Source organism: Sus scrofa, chromosome 6 (genome assembly GCF_000003025.6).
Source record: "Sus scrofa isolate TJ Tabasco breed Duroc chromosome 6, Sscrofa11.1, whole genome shotgun sequence".
Lineage (NCBI taxonomy): Eukaryota > Metazoa > Chordata > Mammalia > Artiodactyla > Suidae > Sus > Sus scrofa.
Genome location: NC_010448.4, coordinates 85,437,858 through 85,464,031, shown reverse-complemented (window position 1 = coordinate 85,464,031; position 26,174 = coordinate 85,437,858). Strand labels below are relative to the sequence as shown.

At 41.7% G+C, this 26,174-nt stretch overlaps 1 protein-coding gene and 1 pseudogene across 1 annotated transcript in view; one reads left to right on the top strand and one right to left on the bottom strand.

Moving 5' to 3' along the window:
* PHACTR4 (phosphatase and actin regulator 4) overlaps positions 1-26,174 on the bottom strand; it is a 117,449-nt gene that overhangs the window by 65,410 nt on the left and 25,865 nt on the right. Inside the window, 1 exon segment of the mRNA XM_021095668.1 lies at positions 8,682-8,735. The gene's annotated coding sequence lies outside the window, so the exon portion shown is untranslated.
* LOC100739811 lies at positions 12,029-23,731 on the top strand (annotated as a pseudogene).

Here is a 26,174-nt window from a genome sequence, read left to right as displayed (position 1 = left end):
TTCCCAGGCTAGGGGTCTCACTGGAGCTGTAGCTGCTGGCCTATGCCGCAGCCACAGTGACAATGGATCCGAGCGGTGTCTGCGACCTACACCACAGCTCATGGCAATGCCGGATCCTTAACCCACTGAGCAAGGCCAGGGATCGAACCTGCAACCTCATGGTTCCTAGCTGGATTCGTTAACCACTGAACCACGATGGGAACTCCTATAATTCTTTTCTTACTTGTCTCTCCTACATTTTTTTGAAAGCAGAAACCATCTTTATAGCTTCACAAGTAACATAATGCTCAGCACATAGTAGGCATTAAACTAAAAAAATTTTTTTTCAGAATGTATATATGTATGTGTGACTGGGTCACTTTGCTGTACAGGAGAAAACTGGCAGAACACTGTAGACCAGCTATAATGGAAAAAATAAAAATCATTATAAAAATTTTTTTTTAAATGGAGGAAAGCAAAGGGAAAATAATATCTTTCACTACTTTAGCCTATAGGTGTCCCTTTCAGGGTCACAGACACAGCTCGGATCCCACATTGCTGTGGTTGTGGCTGGCAGCTACAGCTCCGATCAGACCCCTAGCCTGGGAACATCCATGTACCGCAGGAGGGGCCCTAAAAAGACAATGAAAGAAAGAAAGAAAGAGAGAGAGAGAGAGAGAGAGAGAAGGAAGGAAGGAAGGAAGGAAGGAAGGAAGGAAGGAAGGAAGAGAACAGAACACATAAAGTGCAAAGTGGGTTTTTGTTTTTTGTTTTTTGTTTTGTTTTTTGCTTTTTAGGGCGGTGCCATCAGCACATGGAAGTTCCCAGGCTAGGGGCTGAATCATAGCTATAGCTACACCACAGCCACACCACCACCAGATCCACCATAGCTATAGCTACACCACAGCCATAACACACCAGATCCAAGCCAAATCTATGACCTACACCACAGCTCACAGCAATGCTGGATTTGTAACCCATTGAGCAAGGCCAGGGATTTAACCAGCATCCTCATGGATACTAGTCGGATTCATTTCTGCTGAGACATGATGGGAACTCCTATGGTTATTTTAGATACAGCAGGTAGGCTGTGAATGTAGAATGACCATGACAGTCTTTAGTTCCCTTTAACAATGCCTTTATTCTCTTTTAACTCCTTTAAAAAATTATTTTATATATTTAATTAATTAATTAACTTTTTGGTTTTTCAGGGCCACACTTGCGGCATATGGAGGTTCCCAGGATAGGGGTTCAATCGGGGCTGTAACCGCTGGCCTACACCACAGCTCATGGCAACGCCAGATCCTCAACCCAATAAATAAGGCCAGGGATCCAACTCACGTCCTCATGGATACTAGTCAGGTTCGCTAACCGCTGAGCCACGACGGGAACTCCTATATTTTATTTTTTAACACTGCAAAATATAAAGAAGGAACTAAAGTGCCCTTAACCCTAAAATCTCTTTTTTGACATTTTAAAAAAGAAAATACATATACATAGTTAGAAAATACAAACGGAGTTCCCGTCGTGGCGCAGTGGTTAACGAATCCGACTAGGAACCATGAGGTTGTGGGTTCGGTCCCTGCCCTTGCTCAGTGGGTTAACGATCCGGCGTTGCCGTGAGCTGTGGTGTAAGTTGCAGACGCGGCTCGGATCCTGCGTTGCTGTGGCTCTGGCGTAGGCCGGTGGCTACAGCTCTGATTCAACCCCTAGCCTGGGAACCTCCATATGCCGCGGGAGCGGCCCAAGAAATAGCAACAACAACAACAACAAAAAAGACAAAAAAGACAAAAAAAAAAAAAAAAAAAAAAAAGAAAATACAAACCACATAGGGAGATACAAAATGATAAGTGTAAGCCACCCATCCTCATCCTTTTAATTTTCATTCTTATAATCATTGCCTATGTAGTTTCCATGACACATTGATAAGGGCTCAATATCAATATGCATATATATACAGAAATAAATTCAGATGGAAAACCATCTACACATTTAGCCCTCGCTTGCTGTGACTTTCTAGGGACTAAGTAGCAGTTAGAAGTGATGAAAAGAGGACATGGGAGATAGTACAGAATGCCAGTATTACTACTTTTCAGGCTTTCATTACTACAATGGCTCATCTTTTTCTGTTGACAGAAAAAATAATTATAGGACATCTGTATTATTAAGGTTCATAGAAACTGGTATTCAATGCACTCTACTTCCCTTAAGATTGTTAATTCTATCTTAGAGGAAAATTTAAAACCACTCTAAGGAATATATATAAATATCACTGACTATTGAGCAATAGTTCTTTTTTTTCCCCTTAATGACCTGCATATGGAAGTTCTAGCCAGGAATTCAATCCAAGCTTCAGCCGTGGCAACACTGGATCCTTTAACCCACTCTGCCATGCCAGGGATCAAACCCATGCATTTGCAGCGACCCCAGCCATTGCAGTCAGATTCTTTTTTTTTTTTTTTTTTTTTTTTTTTTTTTGGTCATTTTTAAGGGCCATACCTGTGGCATATGGAGGTTCCCAGGCTAGGGGCTGAATCAGAGCTGTAGGTGCCAGGCTACACCACAGCCACAGCAACGCAGGATCTGAGCTTCATCTGCGACCTGTACCATAGCTCATGGAATGCCAGATCCCTAACCCACCGAGTGAGGCCAGAATTGAACCTGTGTCCTCATGGATGCTTGTCAGATTTGTTTCTGCTGAGCACAATGGGAACTCCTATAGTCAGATTCTTAATCCACTGCACCACAGCAGGAACTTCCAAGCAATGGGGTATAACAGTAAAAGGATCTTGCCTTCCATGATCTTATACTCTTATCAGGAAATACGATGACACAAGACATTTTATATGTACGTGTGTGTATATGTACATACAGTAATGCTGTATTAAATGTCTCCTTAATGCCATAGGAAAAGAACAGGACATTATTTCTAGCATTATTTAATTCCAGAGGAATTTATCTCCTACACCTTAAAAATGTGAAAACTAATTAAGTTCATGTTTTGCCCTTCATTCTTAAAGAGGAGGGAGGGAAGGACTGCATTATTAGCCCATTTTGAGCTTCAAGAGGTAACAACATGAAAACATCACAAAAATTGTTCTCAGGAACTTTGAAGGTGCATTAATCTTGAGCATGGATTCTTAACAAATGGCCTTGAATGGTTAGGAAAACCCTCTCTAAAACATAATAATAAATTATAAGTTCAGGTACAGAATAGGAAGAAAATAATTGACTTTATTTGTTTAGGATGTGACGTCTGTTTTCTACTTCAACAAACTACTTCTCATATTTCCTGTGATACAAATTCTAATCTAAAGGAGGTACTACCTTGTAAATCTGTTCAATCTGTTCCCAGAATACCATGTATATGAATAAAGCCTTTGTAGCTAGCTTAAATTCAGGCTTCACACCAACAGTCTATCTCATTAATTATTTAATCAAACACACACCAAAATTTTTTCAACATATTGTGCTCACTTCTGTTGAAGGAAGTTATATAGAAACTTAATGAAGTTGTCAGAAAATTTAAAACATTTTGAGAAGGCAACTTAGTTTATATATATCCTCTGCTGCCCCAAAAGAAACCTTTCAGAAGAAGTTTCATATGCCAGGATTTCAGTCCCTCTTCCAAGGCATGCTATAGTGAGAATGGCTGTTAACTCATAAACATTTGAGAAGGGAGGAAGAAAGAAAGCAGAAGCAGGAATGAGACTTTTTTTTTGGCATCACCCATGGCACACAGAAGCTCCTGGGTCAGGGAACCCGTGCCACAGCACTGACAATGCCAGATCCTTAACCTGCTGAGCCACCAAGGAACTCCAGGAATAAGCCATTTTTAAAAGCAGTGGGGGCATGAAGCATCACAGTACGTAAACTGTACACATATTTTCTCTGGACCCTTCCTTCCTCTAACACTTACGTAAAGTGTAGCCATTACTCAAAAATAAATAAATAAATAAATAAAAATAAAAACACCCAAAAAACAAAAAACCCTAGTAGGATATACTAATACAGAATAGTTTCATTATGTTCTACCAGGTTCCTTTGAAAGGAAAAGGAATAAAACAAAGAGAATCAGGGTAAAAGCTGTTTGATTCCTTTATCACCTTTCCCACTCCATGACCTTGAATGCCTGTCCCACACCAATCCTGACAGAATTCTGGAGGTCTGTTTTTTGGAAAGGATAAAATAAATGGTTTCTGGACTGGGAGACCAAAAGACAGTTGATGGTGGGAGTATAGCATGAAAAACTGAGGGGAACTGAGTGAACATAATGAATACTGAACCCACCCAGTCTTCATCACTCCCAACATACAGTGATCAGAAGATTCTACCCCTTGAACCTTGGTACTAATAACAGAGATATTCCCTAACAATAGGGAAAAGAAACTCATACTATAGTAAGGCCCAAAGGCAACCAGCCTATGCATTTAATAAAGCTTCTAATTTAAAGCTTCCCACTCTTAATCACAAGCAGACAGCTAATTATCACAGACTTCAGAGGAAAACGCTAACATAAAAGATCAAAACAAACAAAGGAAAGCAACTTTGGGGAAAATAATCTATGCAGGGCAAAGTTAATCTGTTCAAATAATAAAAGGATATTATGAAAGAAATAGTCAGAGAATAAAAAAGACTTCTAGAAATTAAAAACCTAACAGTGGAAAATAAAATTTTAATAGAATATAAAGATGAAGAAACCATGGAGTTCCCGTCGTGGCTCAGTGGTTAACAAACCCGACTAGGAACCATGAGGTGGTGGGTTTGATCCCTGGCCTTGCCCAGTGGGTTAAGGATCTGGTATTACCACGAGCTGTGGTGTAGGTTGCAAACGTGGCTCGGATTCTGTGTTGCTATGGCTCTGGCGTAGGCCAATGGCTGCAGCTCTGATTAGACCCCTAGCCTGGGAACCTCCATATGCCACAGGTGCGGTCCTAAAAAAAAAAAAAAAAAAAAAAAAAAAAAAAAAAACCCCCAAACTGTTCAAGAAGCAGAGATAAGAAAAAAAAAAAGGAGATGAAAATCAGATAACTAGTTCAGGAGACCCATTATTAAGACTCTATTGATAATCAAGAAAGAAGAAGACATGGGATTTAAGAAATAAAAAAGCCAACACAGGAGAGGAGCAGAGTTTCCAGATAAATAAGGACCCCAGGAAGACAGCTGTGTACTACACACAAGGGGACACTTGTCCAGATTGGAGCAGTGTGACTCAAGAGACATACTCAAGGCTGTCATTACCATGACCTTTGCTGCCATGTATTTTCTTCTTAAAGATAAGAACACAATGCCCAGGTGAGCATGGGCTTCAGAGCTTGTCCTAACTAAATGCTAATGAATTTCTTTTCAAAATACTGAGCTGCCTAAAGAGCTAAAAATGCTGATTTCACCACACAGAAGTGTTCTTTAACCTACTGCTGAAAGCTGCAGGTAGGTCATGGTCAACTTAGGAGAAACCACAAAGCTGCTCACTCCCTGACTGTACTTCTGTCAAGTGACTACGCCCTAGCCCACACTACGGCTCTGCCCAAGAAGTCTTGACTCTGTCCATGACTTCCACAGAAAAGCCTCTGTGCACATTGGAAAACTGAAACAAGTATGGTCCATTGATCCCTGAGGATCCCCAAGATCCTTTCAGGAGTCCACAAGGTATGACTACATACTTAATAATACTAAAGAATTAGTTACCTTTTTCACTAAGTCATCACTTGTACTGAGGGTACAAAAGCAATGGTGAGCAATATTGCTGGTACCATTACACAAATCGAGGCAGTGGCACCAAACTGCAGGATACATAATCTTCACCACTACATAACTGCGGTTGAAAACAATGCCAGTTTTAGAGAGTTCCTAGTGGTCAGTGGGTTAAGGATTGAGTGTGGTCACTTCTGTGGCTCTGGTTATTGCAGTGGCATGAGTTCGATCCCTCGCCTGGGAACTTCCAAACACCATGGGAATGGCCAGAACCAAACAAACAACAAACAATGCCTGTTTTAATTTAAGAATATCCTTAATAAAGCTGTAAAAATTATTAGTTTTAATAAATCCTCTCACTAGCACAAAAGACAAATCTTTTCTCATATTAGCGATCAAAAGTACATTTCACTTTATATTTCAATTGATTACTAGCCAACTATAATTTCCATAGCAACTTCCCTTTGGTATTCTCTAGTAAATTTACATTATAATATTGAAATTTAAGTTAAATAAGTTTAACTAATTAGATTAAATTTAAGTTATTATGCTTAAGTTAAGTGAGGTAAGGAGGTCACTCAGAGGGAAAAAAATGCTTCCCATAAAAGCTTTTGGAGTTGTCATATGTTATGCTAGTTTATCATACAGACATGTTCTTTAGGATTTGTCACTAGGCAACTACATTGGATCAATTTACCAAATTGTTCATAAATAATGCCCTTAAGAATTACAAGTTCCGGAGTTCCCGTCCTGGCGTAGTGGTTAACGAATCCGACTAGGAACCATGAGGTTGCGGGTTCAGTCCCTGCCCTTGCTCAGTGGGTTAACGATCCGGCGTTGCCGTGAGCTGTGGTGTAGGTTGCAGACGCGGCTCGGATCCCGCGTTGCTGTGGCTCTGGCGTAGGCTGGCAGCTACAGCTCCAATTAGACCCCTAGCCTGGGAACCTCCATATGCCGCGGGAGCGGCCCAAGAAATAGCAACAACAACAACAACAACAACAACAACAACAACAACAACAAAAAGACAAAAGACCAAAAAAAAAAAAAAATTACAAGTTCCCTGGCGGTGCAGCTGGTTAAAGACTGGACACTGTCACTGTTGTAGCTCTGGCTGGTTGCTGTGGCGCAGGTTTGATACTTAACCTGGGAACTTCCACATAGCAGAGGCACAGCCAAAAAGAAAAAAAACAATTAACTTGGTGGGAGAGGGAAAGACGGGGAGTTTGGGGGTTAGTAGATGCAAACTATTACATTTAGATTGGATAGACAATGAGGTCTTACTGTACAGCACAGGGAACTATATCCAATCTCCTGGGATAGACCACGATGGAAGATAATGTAACAAAAGGAATGCATATATATGTATGACTGGGTCACTTTGCTGTATGGCAGAAATTGGCACAGCAATGCAATTCAACTATACTTTAATTAAAAAAAATTAACTTGGTAATGAAACTATAAATTGATGAATAAAGTACTGACTGCCCTCTAGCGTTTAAACTAAGGATTTCACTGATGAACTAGATAAAATGTACACTTTAGGGTAAAAAAGCCAAAGTCCCAAAGAAGCCATTTAGGTTCATTAAAATCAGAAGAGAAATTCTGATCTGGCAAAGTTTTTAATAGCAGTCTTCTCAAAACAAGACAACAAGAGTTATCTGATTATTTGCACCAGTAGTCCAAAGAGCCTGATTTCAGTCATCTATGGTAATTATGCATGGGTAGAACTGGGTAACATTTCTACTGCACTTCTTCAAGCTACACTGGCACAAATAGAGACTCAGACTTTTCCTCATTTGGTGAAAAACCACAAAGTGCTCGAATCAAAACCTGCCTCTAGCATGCTGAGGTTATTTTAAACAAGAAAAACTGTCTCTGCTTTTTTTTTTTTCAGATGCTTTTTTTTTTTTTTTTTTTTTTTTTTTGGTCTTTTTAGGGCCACACCTGAAGCATACAGAGGTTCCTAGGCTAGGGTTCAAATTGGAGCTGTAGCTGCTGGCCTACGCCAGCCACAGCAACACAGGATCCAAGCCAAGTCTGCGACCTACACAATAGCTCCCAGCAACACTTGGTCTTCAGCCCACTGAGCAAGGCCAGGGATCGAACCTGTGTCCTCATGGATGCTAGTCAGATTCTTTCTTTTTTTTTTTATTTTTGTCTTTTTGCTATTTCTTTGGGCCGCTCCCGCGGCATATGGAGGTTCCCAGGCTAGGGGTCGAATCGGAGCTGCAGCCGCTGGCCTACGCCAGAGCCACAGCAATGCGGGATCCGAGCCGCGTCTGCAACCTACACCACAGCTCACGGCAACGCCGGATCGTTAACCCACTGAGCAAGGCAGGGACCGAACCCGCAACCTCATGGTTCCTAGTCGGATTCGTTAACCACTGCGCCACGACGGGAACTCCTAGTCAGATTCTTTTCCACGAATCTGAGCCACGATGTAACTCCAAATAGTTCTTTGTTTTAATTAAATTTAATTACAATTTCTTTTTAATTTTAATTTTTGTTTTTACAGCTGCACCCACAGCATATGGAGGTTTCCAGGCTAAGAGCTGAATTGGAGCTAAGGCTACAGACCTACACCACTGCCACAGTAACACCAGATCTGAGTTGCATCTTTACCTATGCCACTGCTTGAGGCAATGTCAAATTCTTGACCCAATGAGTGGGGACAGCGATCAAAACCCCATCCTCATGAACATTATGTTGGGTTCTAAACCCAACAGGAACTCCAATGTTATTTTTAAATGAATTAATATTTTAAAAACGTCTCCATTTTAATTTGTAATATAGTAAAGATCAACAGATATAAGTCATACAAACAAAAGCTATTTGGGGGCCTAGATTATATTTAAGGGCATAAAGGTATCTTGAGGCCAAAAAATTTGAGAAATGATAAGCTAGAGTTTAGCATACCAAACATGAAAAAAGTCAATTTACTCTCAAAGCTTTAATAGCAGTAAGGATAACACACAAATATCATTTACTGAGAAAAATGTGAGACTCACCAAATGGATCTTCCATGCCACTATTAACCCGATTAGGGAGGTGGGATATAGTTGCTGAAAAGAAAAAAAGGTAAATGATACAGTTAAAACCTAAAATCCACCACCTTTTGTGTTTTTTATTTATTTTTATTTATTTATTTTTTGTCTTTTTAGGGTTACATCTATGGCATATGGAGGTTCCCAGGCTAGGGGTCCAATCGGAGGTGTAGCCACAGGCCTTTGCCAAAGCCACAACAACTTGGGATTAAAGCTGCATCTGCCACCTACACCACAGCTCACGGCAATGCCAGATCCTTAACCCACTGAGCGAGGCCAGGGACCGAACCTGCAACCTCATGGACACTAGTCAGATTCGTTTCTGCCATGCCACAACGTGAGCTCCTGTGGTGGGGTTTTGGATTTGAACCACTCACAGACCATATGGCACTGAGGACACTACTGCTGGTGGTAGGTGTAACACAGATAATCCCTGGCACAAGGTGCTGGTTCAGTTTTAAACTTCCCTAATGGTGGCTAGTGATGACCTACTTATGGACAAAATGCTGTAGTTGATTGGATTTATGAGGCACTCAAAGAGTAAGGGGGGAAATAACTATAACAAAAATGGAATTGAATGACTATCTCTAAACTCAACTGATGCTCTAGAAAAAAATTAACAAAAAGCTAAGAGTGATTAATAGTCAATTGAAAGTCAATATGAAAGCCACAGGGCCTCCTGGGTAATTGACAAAGAGGTTCTTTTTTAAGGCAGCAAGAGGATAGAAAAAGCTGGGGACCAGGCTTAGGAATTAATCATCAGAGCAGACTAGCACCAAAGAAGGTTGCTAAGGAAGGCATGCTACTATGCCAATGTCCAGGTCCTGATTAGGAAAGAATGAGACCCTAATACATGAGAAGGATATAGCTGAGTTGATGCCCCTTCCAAAATCTCAAATGCAAAAGTGCCCCTTAACTCCTTGCAACTATAAAAGTGGCTTATCATCCTTATAAGAACTAGTACTCTCCTCTCACTTGAAGATAATGCAGAGGCCTCCCTACACTACTCAGTAAACAATGTCCCCTCAGGATCTGCCACCTCCATGCCTCTCCCGTAGGAGGCTTTAACTTGCAGAAGGTCATAGAATTACCCAGCCCAGCAGTGCTGTGCCTGATAAGGTCAGGAAGAAACTATAACACAAGGGAGCTGCAAGACTTAGCCAGCATGCATGGGTAGGGGTCAGGGGAGAGTAAATGCGACTGAATTTTGAGGGTGCTTAAACATAAGGACCAGAACATAAGGTTACAGATCATTCTCCAAAGATAAAGGATTTAGCACCCTGGCAAAACCCGCAGAATATGATATGAACTTACCACCAGGATGGTTCCTAAAAGTGGAAAAGTCATGGCTCATGATAAATAGCAATGCCAAAACTGCAGTGGCAGACAGAGGAGGAAGGTTAAAAGGCTCACTTAGTGAAAGAAACTTGATGAAGTGGTCAGAAGACCCATCAAAGTATTATGTTTCTTGAAATGGCTAGGGGGATATCACAAGGAAGGCGCTTGTGAGAGGGGCACCAGCATCATTAAGAAATTTAAAAGTTGTTCTCCATAGGAGAGTTTGTTATAAAACCAACCTCACTGATAGCAATGGTGATGACAGGACCCTAAAACAAAGGAGACTAGGCCATGGTACTTAATGTTTGAAGCCAGACAGACACAATTACCATAAAGATCAGCAGTTTCAGAGTGGCAGGCAAAGGGATCTGACATGCACATTTACGGAGATAGTTAATAAAGTGTGATGTCACTAGAAGCAAAATAGTTTCCATCTATAACATCAGAAGAAATCACAGATGGAAGATCAGGATGCTGAGGGTGGTCACCTCAATTAAAAAAAAAAAATTGGAATCCAAGAGATAGTAGGAATCTCCATCACCAAAGCCAGTATAACAATTTTCTGAGAAAACTATGGCTCTGATAGACCCATGTGCTATAGGTCTCACGGACTCCACACTCAGAAAGTCCCTGCACTTAAAGCTTAATAAATGCTCTGTAAGTGCTGTCTTAAAATTCTTTTTTTTTTTTTTTTTTTGTCTTTTGTCTTTGTTGTTGTTGTTGTTGTTGTTGCTATTTCTTGGGCCGCTCCCGTGGCATATGGAGGTTCCCAGGCTAGGGGTTGAATGGAGCTGCAGCCACCGGCCTACGCCAGAGCCACAGCAACGCGGGATCCAAGCCGCGTCTGCAACCTACACCACAGCTCACGGCAACGCCGGATCGTTAACCCACTGAGCAAGGGCAGGGACCGAACCCGCAACCTCATGGTTCCTAGTCGGATTCGTTAACCACTGCGCCACGACGGGAACTCCTGTCTTAAAATTCTTAATTTTATCTATGAATTTCTATTTCATAAGTGAAGTCTTATGGGGACCATGAAGCATGTGCTGGGGGCTTGAAGCCTTAACTCACACAGTCCACCTCCTCCTGTTTTCCCAGGAGGGGTTTCTTGCCTACTTCCTCTTGCCTCACCTGGCCATCTTTCCCCCTTGCTTGGGCTTGGAATGCCCTGGTACTTTTGGTGGGCAATTTCTCTCGCCCACTCCCAGGCCAGGTGTATTCAGCGAACATTATGTAATCAGCTGTCTTTATGATCATTCACTCATGTAGCTGTAAACTGGATAAATAGGAATGCTAATGTTTTGAGGACAGGTTGACATTACTCCTGGAGTCTGGAAGTGTCATCATGGACCACTGAGGACCAGGAAATAGACTGAGTCCTGGCCAAGATCCAGTTCACGATGGGCCAAATGGGTATGTCACCTCTCCTGGTGGTCATTTCCCTGGTCCTTCAATGAACAATTAAAACAGATACACGAAGAAGTTGGTAAGTCCTTGGCCTAGGCAGTAACAGTTATTACAATGTGGAAGGCCAAATGGAAGGAAGTCTCTAAAACCTCCCACCTTTCAAGATAATAAATACAAAACAAAACAATATTGTATCCTGGAAACAAAGGAGGGGAGATGGCAGAAATAAGTGCTACACCCCTAGAGGATGCAGGGTTTACCAGTCTGGTCCCTGCAGAAACCAGACAAATCCTGGAGAGAGCTAGGAGATTACCACAAACTCAATCTAACAGAGGCCACAACAATAGCTGCTAAACCAGATATGGTATCTTTGCTAGAGCAAATCAACCCTTTCTCTCTGATTCCTACAACAATGTAGAATCAGAAACAATTCACATTCACATGGTACTGATTACAGCATACATTTACAGCACCATGTCAATTTTGCAACCATCTCATATAATATAGTCCTATGATATATGGACTTCCTACAGAATATCACACTGACTTACTATATTAATAGCATCATGCTAACTGGGCCAAATGAACAAGAAGTGGATACCAAACTGAAGGCCTTGACAGCACACATGAACTCCAGAGGGTAAGAGAGAAATGCTACTAAGATTCAGGTGCCCATTCATCAGTAAAAATATTTTTCTTTTTTGGCTACCACGTAGCATATGGAAGTTCCTGGGCTAGGGATAAAATCTGAGCCTCAGCTGCAACCCATGCCACAGCCTCAGCAACACCAGATACTTAACCCACTGCGCCAAGCCGGGTATTGAACCTGTGCCTCCGCAGCAACCCAAGTAATCAGGGTCTTAGTAAAACATGCCATTCAAGCAAAGGAATCCAGGGAAACAACTGCACCTTGCAACCCCTCAGAGGGAAGCATAACATCTGAGAATAGAGCTCTGGCTTTTACATCAGATGACACAAAAAGTTGCCAGTTTCTAGAGTAGCCCAGAACAGGAAAGGACTCTGCAGGTCTTGGTAGTGAGGCAAACAATCTGGCAGATGCTATGGTACTATGGCAAACCCCAGGGGGGGAAATCACTACACAGACCTCTGGGGGTTTCGAGCAATGCCACACCATTTTCAGTGGAAACTAATCCCTGGCATGCTACTGGGTCCTAGCAGATAAACACCTGGAGATGGGATACTAAGTGACCATTTATCTAGAATCATCCACCATGACCTAGGTTCTACGAGATATACCAAGTAAGGTTGAGTGGACCCAGAAACAATCTAGCATTAAGATGAAGGTGACACATCCAGTATGAAGCACAAGTAGGACCAAAAGTCACAAGCATGAGCAGATGGCCCAAACCCTCATATGATCTACCACTGTTGCAAAGTGCCCCTTCCTTAGCATATACCTTTGGCTGTATTAGAGGACCCTCATAGCCAGCTGACAAAGGAAAAAACCCTCACCTTCTTCACAGATGGCATGGGTGGGTACAAGTCAAAAATGGACAGTGGCTGCACTATAGACTCACTCAGAGAGTGGCAGTGAAAGAGCGCCCACTTGGAAGAGTTTTAGGCAGTCTGTTTACTTTGTGTAGACAAAGAACTGGTTTGAGGTTAGAGTATATGTGGACTCACAGGTAAATGCCCTAACATGTTGGTCAGAGGTATAAAAGGAGAACGATTAGGAACTTAGGGGAAGGAAGTCTCAGGCAGAGTCTTAGGTAGAGGTGCGTGGGAGAAAACAAGACCAGACACAACATTGGAAGATCTTTATGTGGAATCTAAAATATGGCACAAATGAACCTATCTACAGAACAGAAACAAACTCATGGACATAGAGAACAGACCTGTGGTTGCCAAGGGGGAGGGAGACGAAGTGGGATGAACCGAGAGTGTGGTGTTAGTAAATGCAAACTATTGAATTTGGAGTGGATAAGCAATAAAGGCTTACTGTATAACACAGAGAACTACATCCAATCACTTGTTTTTTTTTCTGTTTTGTTTGTTTGTTTGCCTTTTTCTAGGGCCGCTCCCGAGGCATACGGAGGTTCCCAGGCTAGGGGTCTAACCGGAGCTGTAGCTGCCAGCCTACACCACAGCTGAAGCAACGCGGGATCTGAGCCGTGTCTGCAACCTACACCACAGCTCACGGCAATGCCAGATCCTTAACCCACTGAGCAACGCCAGGGATCCAACCCACAACCTCATGGTTCCTAGTCGGATTCATTAACCACTGCACCACAACGGGAACTCCCCACCCAATCACTTGTGATGGAACTTGATGGAAGACAATGTGAGAAAAAGAATGTATATATAATTGGTTCACTTTGCTGTACAGAAAAATTGACAGAACACTGTAAATCAACTATAATAAAGCAACTTAGGGGAGTTCCCATCGTGGCTCAGTGGTTAATGAACCCGACAAGTATCCATGAGGACATGGGTTCGATCCCTGCCTTGCTCAGTGGGTTAAGAGTCCGGCATTGCTGTGAGCCTTGGTGTAGGTCAAAGACGCAGCTTGGATCCTGAGGTGATGTGGCTGCGGCGTACGCTGGCAGCCACAGTTCCAATTAGACCCCCTAGCCTGGAACCTCCATATGCCATGGGTGCAGACCTAAGGACAAAAAAATAAAAATAAAGAAATTTAGGAGTTTCTGTTGCAGTTCAGCAGGTTATGAACCCAACCAATATCCATGAGGCTGTAGGTTCAATCCCTGGCCTCACTCAGTGGGTTAAGGATCCGGAGCTGTGGCATAGGTTGCAGACACAGCTCGGATCCGGTGTTGCTGTGGTTGTGGTGTAGGCTGGCAGCTGCAGCTCTGATTCGACTCCTAGCCTGGGAACTTCCATACGCCATGGTGTGGCCCAAAAAATTAAAAAAAAAAAAAAAGGAAGATCTTTGTCTTATATGTTAACAGTCATCAGAGAACATCTACCATGAAAGAGGTGCTAAACAACCAAGTAGACAATGACTCAATCAGTTTACGTCGGTCATCTTTTGTCATGACCTCCCCAGTGCTGGTGAAATGAGCACCTGAAAGAAGACAGTCATGTGGCAGAGACACACTCTATGCAGAGACAACAGTATGAACTCCTACTTATCAAGGATACTTTAGCTACTGATTCTACCAAAAGTCCAAATGGCCGCAAGAGACAAACACTAAGTTCCAATATGACAACATCTTTTAAGGAAACCAACCAGCCCTTGGATGGCAACTTGTTCATATTTGGCCCCTTCCACCCTAAAAAGGAAAACAATTTATTCGAAAGAAGTAGGGACATATTCTGGGTATGTCCTTTCCTGCCTTCAGGGCTGCAGTGAACAGTACATGAGAGTTAAGGAAATGTTTAATCTACCAGTAAGCATCATCCTACATAACATCATTTCATGCAAGAGACCCGTTCTGCAGTAAAGTGCAAGAGAGGGAACAGGACCATGGGATTTACTGGTGGTATCATATACAACATCATCTAAAAGCTGCTAAGCTAAGAGCACTGGAATGGCCTGAAGAAGGCACAACTTAAGTACCAACTCGATGTAGTATTTTATGACAAAAGAGTATCATTTTCCATGGTGTAATACCTATCTCAAATCAAAGATCTTTACAAGCTACTATGTCTTCAAAACAGGAAGAATACATGGATCTGGGATATAGGGGAGGTAGAAACAGCATACCCTGTTTATTATCAATCCCAAAAACCTACCTGGAGAATTTTTGTTTCCTAGTCCCGCAACTCTAAGTTCTGCAGAGTTAAAGATCTCAGTCACCAAAAGAGGAACACTTCCACAGGAGATAACAGTCCCAAGTTATAAGCTATGCTGTCACCTGGGCATTGTGGAGTTCTTGTATCCAGGGATCATCAGACAAGAAGAGGAATTACCATCTTGGCAGGGGTAACTGATCTTTATTATCAGAAAGAGGGTTGCTATTCCATACCAAATTGTAGACAGTGAAAATATATTTTTGAACCCAGATGATCCATATGGGTGCCTAATGACATCCCCTTTCCCAAAACTGAAAGTACTGAAAACAGACAAGCTGGAAAGTCTAACCAGAGGAAAGCATGGTAACCAGTGGTTAAGATCACTCAGGAATGAGGGTTTGGGTCATACCACAAAGCAAAAACATTGGGATTGGCATAGATGGTAGCTGAGGATGAGGGGAATCTGAAAAAGAGAGTGGAAGGAGGCAACAATGATCAGATATAACCCTGAGACTAGCTGTAGCAGCAGGAAATAAAGTAAAATAAGATTAGTTGTAGCAGCAGGAGTAAAGTAATCTTCATCTTCTATAATATTCCTCAGGAAGAGAGGCCCTCCAGCTACACTCGCAACATATATAAAGAAATAGATGAGGAGCTCCCTTCTTGGCTTAGTGGGCCTCCTGAGGCATATGGAGGTTCCCAGGCTAGGGGTCGAATTGGAGCTGTAGCCGCCGGCCTATGCCAGAGCCACAGCAACGAGGGATCCGAGCCACATCTGCAACCTACACTACAGCTCACGGCAATGCTGGATCTTTTACACACTGAGCAAGACCAGGGATGGAACACACAACCTCATGCATGGTTCCTAGGTGGATTCATTAACCACTGCACCACGATGGGAACTCCAAAAAATTTTAAAATTAAAAACAGATTTACCACATGATTCAGCAAGTATACTTCTGAGTATATACCCAAAAGAAATGAAAGCAGGAAATTAAACAGATATTTGTATACTCATGTTCAGAGCAGCATTACTGACAAATAGACAAAAGGTAGAAACAACCCAAACACCACTGATAGATGAAAAGGTAAATAACATGTAGCATATATTATTCATCCTTAACAAATGAAATTCTGACATATACTACAACATGGACAACTCTGGATATATTATGCTAAGTGAAATAAGTCAGCCACAAAAGGATAAACGTTGTATGATCCCATTTACATGAAGTACCCTAGTAGTCAAATCTATGGAGGCAGAGAATAGAATGGTGGTTATCAGGGGCAGGGGGAAGGGGGAAACGGGGAGTTATTGTTTAACAGGTAGAGTTTCAGTTTGGGGAGATGAAAAAGTTCTGTAAATGGATGGTAGTAACAGTTGCACAACAGTGTGAATGCACTTAATGGCACTGAACTGTACTCTTAAAAATGTTAAAATGATAAACTTTATATTATGAGTGTTTTACTACAATTTTTTTTTTTTTAAAAGATGGGGAGTTCCCAGTGTGGCTCAGAGAGTTAAAGACCCAGCATTGTTTCTGTGACTACGTGGGTTCTAGTTGAGGATCCGGTATTGCTGCAAGGTTGGCATAGCTCACAGATGTGGCTCAGATCCAGTACTGCTACGCCTGTGGTGTGGGCCTCAACTATGGCTCCAATTCAACCCCTGGCCTGGGAGCTTCCATGTGCCACAAGGGCCACTATAGAAAGAAAAGAAAAAAAAAAAAGAAAGAAAAATGGCTGAATCTTGGTAAGAATAGTGAGCTTTTTAGCATTTTAATTTGCCTGATTCCCATTTCTCTCTCCTCCCTCAGATTTGTGGCAGCAATGAAAATTAAGAACCTCATGACCTTAGCTTTAACCAGCAGCCTTGAGCCACTGGAAGGGGAAAAACAAATGCGGACCTCCCTAAAAGCCCCATGCCCAGAAAACTGTTACTATTTGATCTGATAGCACCAAGAAGTTCCTTTTTCAGAGTTACTTTATTTGACCTGACCTAAAGCTTGCTTTGCATAAACAGCCCTATCCTTAGTGCATTTTCCAAAAAATAACCAGCGGCAATTGTTTAACATCCCAACTGCCTAAAGCAGTGATACCAGTTGGGGCTAAAAGGCCACTGACCAAAAAATGTGAAAGTTCAGGAATGAGATGGCTATAAGTGGCTTTGGAAAGCTCTGAGCTATTCCTGGATATCTAGAAGGACATATGCATTTGCAGTCTCTGGGAAAGGCTTGAGAAGGCCCTAATCTCACAGTTCTGGCTGACCTTGAGGTTCTATGCAAGCAGAAAGTGAAGACTAAGGCTGTAAACAGCCTGCAGGAACACTGATGTACATACTCCAATATACACAGAGTTCCCTTGGCAAAGGCTGGAAAACTTACTGGTTCAAGACATTTAAGGAAATCTCTGTCTAATCATTAGCTAACCACCAAGTCAATGAAACAGAGACTTCAATGGCTATACAAAACAAAGAAAACAGGCTCTACAGATTTAGTACAGGAAAATCACTAAATAAACAGCACATGAAACCCATAGGAAGGAGTGAAATCTGATTTGCAGACCTACCAAATTATTTTAAATGCTCATTTTTCAAAGAGAAATTATGAAACACAGAGATAAATAGGATAGTATAGTGCATACAAGGCAGGGGATGGGGGGAGGGAGGCAATTGGTAAATCTGTACTGGGAGTAAAAAAAAAGGGATTCCTGCTGTGGGTTAATGATCTGGATAGACTCTGTAGTGTTGCCGCAGCTGTGGCACAGGCCACAGATCACAGATGCAGCTCGGATTTAATCCCTGGCCCAGGAACTTCCATATACTGTGGGTGTGGCCAAAAAGGAAAAAGACAAACGAAAAAACCCCTGTACCTGAGGAAGTCTAGATGTTGGAGTAACAGATAAAGACTATAATAAATAAACTATTAGAAATGTTTCAAAAAACTAAAGGGAGTTATGTCTAAAGAATTAAAGAATGAGTATGATGCCTTATCAAATAGAGAATATCAACCAGAGATAGAAATTGTATTTAAAAAAAAAAGAGGAAGGTCCTTTTATGGCTCGGCAGTAATGAACCTGACTATATCCATGAGGACGTGGGTTCAATCCCTGGCCTCACTCAGTGGGTTAAGGATCTGGTGTTGCCATGAGCTGTGGTGTAAGTTGCAAACACAGCTCGGATCCTGCATTGCTGTGGCTGTGGTGTAGGCAGGCAGCTATAGCTTCAATTAGACCCCTAGACTGGGAACTTCCATATGATGTGGGTGTGGCCTTAAAAAGACAATAAATAAATAAATAAATAAAACAAACGCCACTGTCCTTGGAGAATCACAAACAGAAAGGTACCTTGCTGAAAGAATCCTGTGTAGTCAGTCTTCCTTCGCAGAAGATGAGACTACTTTGTGTTTCTATCTAAATGAAATGTCTGTGGTGCAAGATAAAAATATTCCCATGGCTTCTACAACCACACATGTGCAGAAGATGCCCAAACCTGTACACATATGCTGAGTCCAGATCTCTCTCAAAAGCTCAGGATAAAAGCCAAAGTACTTTCAATAGCTTACAAGGCCCTGTGGCCATGCTCACATACCCCCACTGTATTCAATTACACTCTCCCACCCTCACTAAACTTCAGGCAGGTGAACCTCCCGGCTGTTCCTTGTATCTGCCAGGCATGCTCAGGGACTTTACACTTGCTATTCACTCTGCCTGGAATGGTCATTCTCCAGATATTCATTTCTAAATCCCTTTAGCTCTTTGCTCAACTGTTGCCTCCTCTGGTGGTCTATCACTAAGGACTCAGTGCTTGCAAATGTCACCTTCTCAGTGAAGCCTCCTTTTACCATTCTATTGTAAATCACAATCACCAGCATCACCCTAATTCTATCCCTGCTTTATCTCTTTTCCCATGTGTATTGCAAAGAGCACTTATCTTCTACATATGTTTACTTATAAAATTATGTTTATCATCTCCTCTCACTAAAATATAAGCTCAGGACAAGTATTTTTGCCTATTTTTGTTCTCTGCTATATCTCTACCATCTAGAATGGTGCTTAGGAAAACTGCAAGTGCTCAATAACAAATAGCTTACCACCACCCACCTAGTTGCTCAAACCAATCTCATTCTTCACATTATATGAAATATTTTCAAAACACATCTCACATCCATCTCTTTACCTTGATTGTCTGAAGACACAATAGAATCCAAAGTAGTTTCACTGCCTCTGGACTTATTCCCCTCTAATCTATGTACAGCAGCTCTACTATTGCTAAGTGTTCCCTAAACTGGGGTCTAGGCAACTCTTAAAAGTCTTTGTTTTCTTCCTACTTCAACTACAGCAGTGTCTTGCAGAAACCTTCTCTTCTTCTTGACCTCTAAATGTTGCAGAGCCCCAGATCTGGCCCTTGAATCTCATCTCTTTACTATCTTCATTCCCACCTACCCTAAAACACCACTGGCATTTCCGCTGGGGTACTTCTTGATTGAGTATTGTACCATGCAGTGCAGAACATTTAGCGATTCTCAATTAATATCCTTTACCCTAGAACATTAAGTACCCATAGCCTCCTCAGCTATTATGACACCCAAAACCAGACCCCTAAATTTCTTTTTCTTTTTTTTTTTTTTTTTTTGCCATTTCTTGAGCCGCTCCCGCAGCATATGGAGGTTCCCAGGCTAGGGGTCTAATCGGACCTGTAGCTGCCAGCCTACGCCAGAGCCACAGCAACGCAGGATCCGAGCTGCGTCTGTGACCTACACCACAGCTCACAGCAACGCCGGATCGTTAACCCACTGAGCAAGGGCAGGGACCGAACCCGAAACCTCATGGTTCCTAGTCAGATTCGTTAACCACTGCGCCACGACGGGAACTCCCGACCCCTAAATTTCTAAATCCTCCTAGAGATGCAGTAAACACCCCAAATATGAACCCTGACTAGTCATCTCATCCACTTCTATAGCTTTAAATACCATATATACACTGATGACTCCCAAATTCATATTTCGAGACTGAATCTCTCCCCTTGAACTTCAGACTGGTTATCCACGGTCTACACAATATTTTCATTTAGAAATCTAATAAATCTCTCAAATATGTTATGTTTTAAAAACCAAACTCTTGCTTCCCTAGTGCAACCCGTTCCTCACCTGTCTTCAATAACTAGGGCAATAAGAGATAACCAAAAACAATTATATACCATAATGGACAACGTAAAAGATGTACCATCTCCCAAGACAGTATCTGAAAGAAATAGAAAATATGAAGAGATAATGAAACTGAGCCAGTAATAAAAAAACCCCAAAAAACTCCTGGAGTTCCTGCTGTTGCAAAGCAGATTAAGGATCTGGTGTTGGAGTTCCTGTCGTGGCTCAGTGGTTAACGAATCCGACTAGGAACCATGAGGTTGTAGGTTCAATCCCTGGCCTTGCTCAGTGGATTAAGGATCTGGCGTTGCTGTGAGCTGTGGTGTGGGTCACAGACACGGCTCGTATCTGGCATTGCTGTGGCTCTGGCGTAGGCTGGCGGCTACAGCTCTGATTGGACCCCTAGCCTGGGAACCTCCATATGCCGCTAGTGCGGCCCTAGAAAAGGCAAAAAGACAAAAAGACAAAAAAAAAAAAAAAGGATCTGGTGTTGTCTCTGCAATGGATTGGGTTTGATCCCTGGCCTGGCACAGTGGGTTAAGAATCCAGTGTTAATACAGCTGTGGTGTAAGCTGCAGCTGCAGCTCAGATTCAATCCCTGGCCTGGGTACTTCCACATGCTGTGGATGCAGCCAAAAAAACAAAAACAAAAATTCCCAACAAATAAAAGCCCATAAAGCTTCACAGGTGAACTCTACCAAATATTTAGAGAAGAGTTAATACCAACCTTTCTCAAACTATTCCAAGAAGCTGCAGAGGAAGAAATCCTTTTGAACTCATTCTATCAGGCCAGCATCACCTGGTATCAAAACCAGACAAAGATATCACCAAAGAAAATTACAGGCCAAGAGTGCTATGGAACATAGATGCAAAAATTCTCAAAAAGAACATTAGCAAACCAAATTCAACAATATATTAAAAGGACCACAGGAGTTCCCATTGTGGCACAATGGGATGGGCAGCATCTCTGCAGCACTAGGATGCAGGTTTGATCCCTGGCCCAGCACAGTGAGTTAAAGGATAAGGTGTTATCACAGCTGTGGTGTAGGTCACCACTCCAGCTGGGATCTGATCCCTGGCCTGGGAACTCCATATGCCGCAGGGCAGCCATTAAAAAAAAAAAAAAGAAAAAAAAAAGATCACAAAAGGATCACAACACCTGATCAACTGGGATTTATCCCAGGGATGCAGGATGTTTCAATATCTGCAAATCAATCAATGTGATACACCACACTAACAAACTGAAGAATAAAAATCATACCATCTTAATAGATGGAGAAAAAGTTTCTGACAAAATTCAACATCCATAAAGTGGATATAGAGGAACATACCTCAACATAATAAAGGCCAGTTTTGACAAGCCCATAGCAAAAAACATACTCAACAGTGGAAAAAGTGGAAACATTTCCTTTAAGATCAGGAACAAGACAAGGCAGCCCACTCTTGCCACTTTTATTCAACATAGTATTTGAAGTTCTAGGCACAGCAAACAGACAGGAAACAAAAATAAAAGGAATCTGGAGTCCCTGCTGTGGTACAGTGGGTTAAGGATCCGACTGCAATGGCTCAGGTTACTGCAGAGGTATGGATTTGATCCCCAGCCTGGCAGAGTGAGTCAAGGATCCAGGCTTGTCACAACTGCAGTACAAGTCACAGCTGTGGCGTGAATTTGATCCCTGGCTCAGGAGCTTCATATACTGTGGGTATGGCCAAAAAGAAAAATAAAAGGAATCCAAATTGGAAAGGAATAAATAAAACTGTCCTTGTTTGTAGATGGCAAGATACTACACACAGAAAGTCCTAAAGACACACCAAAAAAGTATTAGAACTCACCAATGAATTCAATAAAGTTGAATTTGTATACAAAATTAATACACAGAAATCTGTTGTATTTCTTTATACTAACAATGAACTATCAGGAGTTCCACTAAGGCTCAGCAGGTTAAGGACCTGGTATTGTCACTGCTGTGGCTCTGGTTACAGCAGGTGTGGCCAAAAGACCCCCTCCCCCCAAAAAAAAACCAACAAAAAAAGAACTACCAGAAAGAGAAATTAAGAAAACAATCCCATTTACAATCACATCAAAAAGAATAAAATACCTAGGAGTAAATCTAAGGAGGCAAAAAACCTGTACTTGGAAAGCTAACTGAAGACAACACAAACAGATGGAAAGATATGCCATGCTCAAGGACTGGAATCCGACCAGTGTCCATGAGGATGCTGGTTCAATCCCTGGCTGCGCTCAGTGAGTTGGAGATATGGCATTGCCATAAGCTGTGGTGTAGGTCACAGACACAGCTGGAATCCTGTGTTGCTTTTGCTGTCGTTTAGGCTGGCAACTGTAGCTCCAACTTGACTCCTAGTCTAGGAACTTTCATACGCTGCAGGTATAGCCCTAAAAAGCAAAATATATAAATAAATAAATAAAATTAAAATATATACATATATGGCATTTTTCTCAGAACTGGAACAAGTAATTCTAGAACTTGTACAGAAAACAGGGCATGGCTCGTTTAAGCCGGCAGTTGAGGTGCAGAGGGAAGCTGTAGTGGAAGTGTTCCAGGATTTACTTTGGAACTTTTTGCTGTACTTTTTGCCATACAGAGGTAGAAGAAGATGAATAAGTAATGCCCAAAAAATATGCACGCACACTTCTGGCAAGGTTTAGTGAACAAACTGAGCCCATTTATGCTTTACTTCAGGAGACAGAGGATACGAACTTGGCCTATGAAATACTTGAGCCAGAACCCGTGTAGCAACTACTGCTGGAGCTGCTGGCCTGGCAGGTGGGCACCATCAGGAAGCATGGGCCACCAAGGGCCCCTCTTATGAAGACTTATACACTCAGAATGTTGTCATTAACATGGATGACCAAGAGGATCTTCACCGAGTCTCACTGGTGGGGAAATCTGCCAAAGAGAGACCTATGTGGCTAAGAGAGAGCACTGTCCAAGGGGCATATACCTCTGAAAAGATGAAGGAAGGTAGCATCGATATAGACTCATTTCAGCAGCGCGAGGAAGGCCATGTAGGGACAGACTATAATGAGGAAGTCATGTGAGCACTGCTCATTCATGAGAGGAAGACCCCCTCTGCCACAGCAGGCTCAGTGGGGGCGGCTGCTCCTGCGACCACTGCCAATGGTAGTGACTCTGAGACTGAGACCAGACCAGTGATTCAGATGATGACTCCCCACCCTGCCCAGCAGTTGTGGCTGCACATCATGTGGAAGAGGATGAAGAGGATGATGAATTTGAGGAAGCAGCAGATGACCCAATTGTCATGGTGGCTGGCTGTCCATTCTCCTACAGTGAAGTGAGCCAGAAGCCAGAGCTGGTGGCCCAGATGACACCAGAGAAGGAAGCATATATAGCAATGGGACAACGCATGTTTGAGGACCTCTTTGAATGAGCTTTCCCTACCTTTTCCTCCTTTCTCTAATGCTCATTTCAAAAAAAAAAAAAAAAAAAAAAAATTCCCTACCTTTGAAGAAAACTGTTTAAGTGGCTTTCTACCCCTCCTGATGTAAAGCAGCTTTTAATCGCGCACAAAGAATAATGGGAGAGAAAGTTTGATTTTTACGCCAGAAACTTCCCCACAAGGTAGGCTGGCTATAAGCATTTCCTTCCCTATTACTACAGTGTTAATATTTTGCTGTATTTTTCTTATCTAATCTTTTCCCTTTCCTTTTTAAGACACATTTTTTCCCTTCTGGAATAAATGTGTGAAGCCTATAAACTCTTCCTACCTGCCTGTAGAAGCCCACTATGATAAGTTACAGCAATTCACTGATCACCTTCTTTTAATCTATTCTGACCAAGCATTCCAAACAGCTCCTGATACTGCTACCAACCAAGCAGCTTGTCAACAGGCAAATCATTGATGAAGGAAAAAAAAAATCTTAAAGTTTCATATTGCCTCACAATTGAGGATGGAGTCAATGCTTAAGGGGAGGTGGCAGTGTGTGTGGAAGAGGGACGGCTCTGTCTAAACCTCTTAATGTTATCTAAACGAAAATTTGTGTCCTTAGACGTGACTTACTGATAGATTCTATCAGTTTGTTAAATGCCTTTTGGTTTGTATGTCGGAGAATAGAAAACAGAAAGTGTGATTGGTAAGCCCTTAGGAAGAAATGAGAGAAAAAACATGCACTTAGGCTAAAGGGTCCATGTAAAGGGTTGAAGAGTGAAGAGCACTGGGACAGAACCTTTTAGAACTGCCTGAGTTTGTGCTGATTTGGAAATGCTTATATAAAACTGAGACTAGTACCCTGCTTTTTCCATTCTTTCATAAATTGTTGAAAGAGGCCATTCCAGTAGGAATCAGCATATGACAGTTGATTATTCCCCTCTCTTTTTTTGTTCCTCTCAACATCATTGAAGACCTTCTTCATCACTCTTTTGATTTTTGCCAGGCATGGTATTTTAGAGTGCTTCCGGTATACTGCAAAGCATTGTAACCTCAAGTAAAATAGTTTATTTTTGATTCTGATATGTAGCATGGTATTATTCCCTAAGACAGAAATTTAAAGATCTTTCATACAAGGGTCTACAACAATTGTATTTTTTGTAATATTTTCCCTTGCATTGTAATTTTTAAGTATTTATCATTTTATAGTACATGTGTAAAACTAAGACAGATTTTAGAACATCTGAGCCTTGTATAATGTTTTATTCACCTGGGTTGTACTACTGACTGAATATTACAATAAATCTATTTCATACTGAAAAAATTTTTTTTTAAATTTTGTACAGAAAACAAAAGACCCAGAATAGCCAAAATAATCTTGAGAAAGAAGAACAAAGATATCACTCCCTCATTTCAAACTGTACTACAAAGCTAATCAAAGCAGTATGGCACTGGCAGAAAAAACAGACACGTACATCAACAGAACAGAATTGAGAGCTCAGAAACGAACCCACACTTATGTGGGCAATTAATCTACATCAAAGGAGGCAAGAATATACAATGGTGAAAAGACAGCTTCTTCAATAAATAGTGTTGGGAAAACTGGACAGCTATATGTGAAAGAATCAAACTGGACTACTTTCTCACATCACGCACAAAAATAAATTCAAAACAGATTAGACTTAAATGTAAGACTTGAAATCATAAAACTTCTGGAAGAAAACCCAGGCAGTACACTCTTTTTTTTTTTTTTTAATTTTTTTTATTTTCCCACTGTACAGCAAGGGGGTCAGGTTATCCTTACATGTATACATTACAATTACAGTTTTTCCCCCACCCTTTCTTCTGTTGCAACATGAGTATCTAGACAAAGTTCTCAATGCTATTCAGCAGGATCTCCTTGTAAATCTATTCTAAGTTGTGTCTGATAAGCCCAAGCTCCCGATCCCTCCCACTCCCTCCCCCTCCCATCAGGCAACCACAAGTCTCTTCTCCAAGTCCATGATTTTCTTTTCTAAGGAGATGTTCATTTGTGCTGGATATTAGATTCCAGTTATAAGTGATATCATATGGTATTTGTCTTTGTCTTTCTGGCTCATTTCACTCAGTATGAGATTCTCTAGTTCCATCCATGTTGCTGCAAATGGCATTATGTCATTCTTTTTTATGGCTGAGTAGTATTCCATTGTGTATATATACCACATCTTCCGAATCCAATCGTCTGTCGATGGACATTTGGGTTGTTTCCGTGTCCTGGCTATTGTGAATAGTGCTGCAATGAACATGCGGGTGCACGTGTCTCTTTTAAGGAGAGTTTTGTCCAAATAGATGCCCAAGAGTGGGATTGCGGGGTCATATGGAAGTTCTATGTTTAGATTTCTAAGCTATCTCCAAACTGTTCTCCATAGTGGCTGTACCAGTTTACATTCCCACCAGCAGTGCAGGA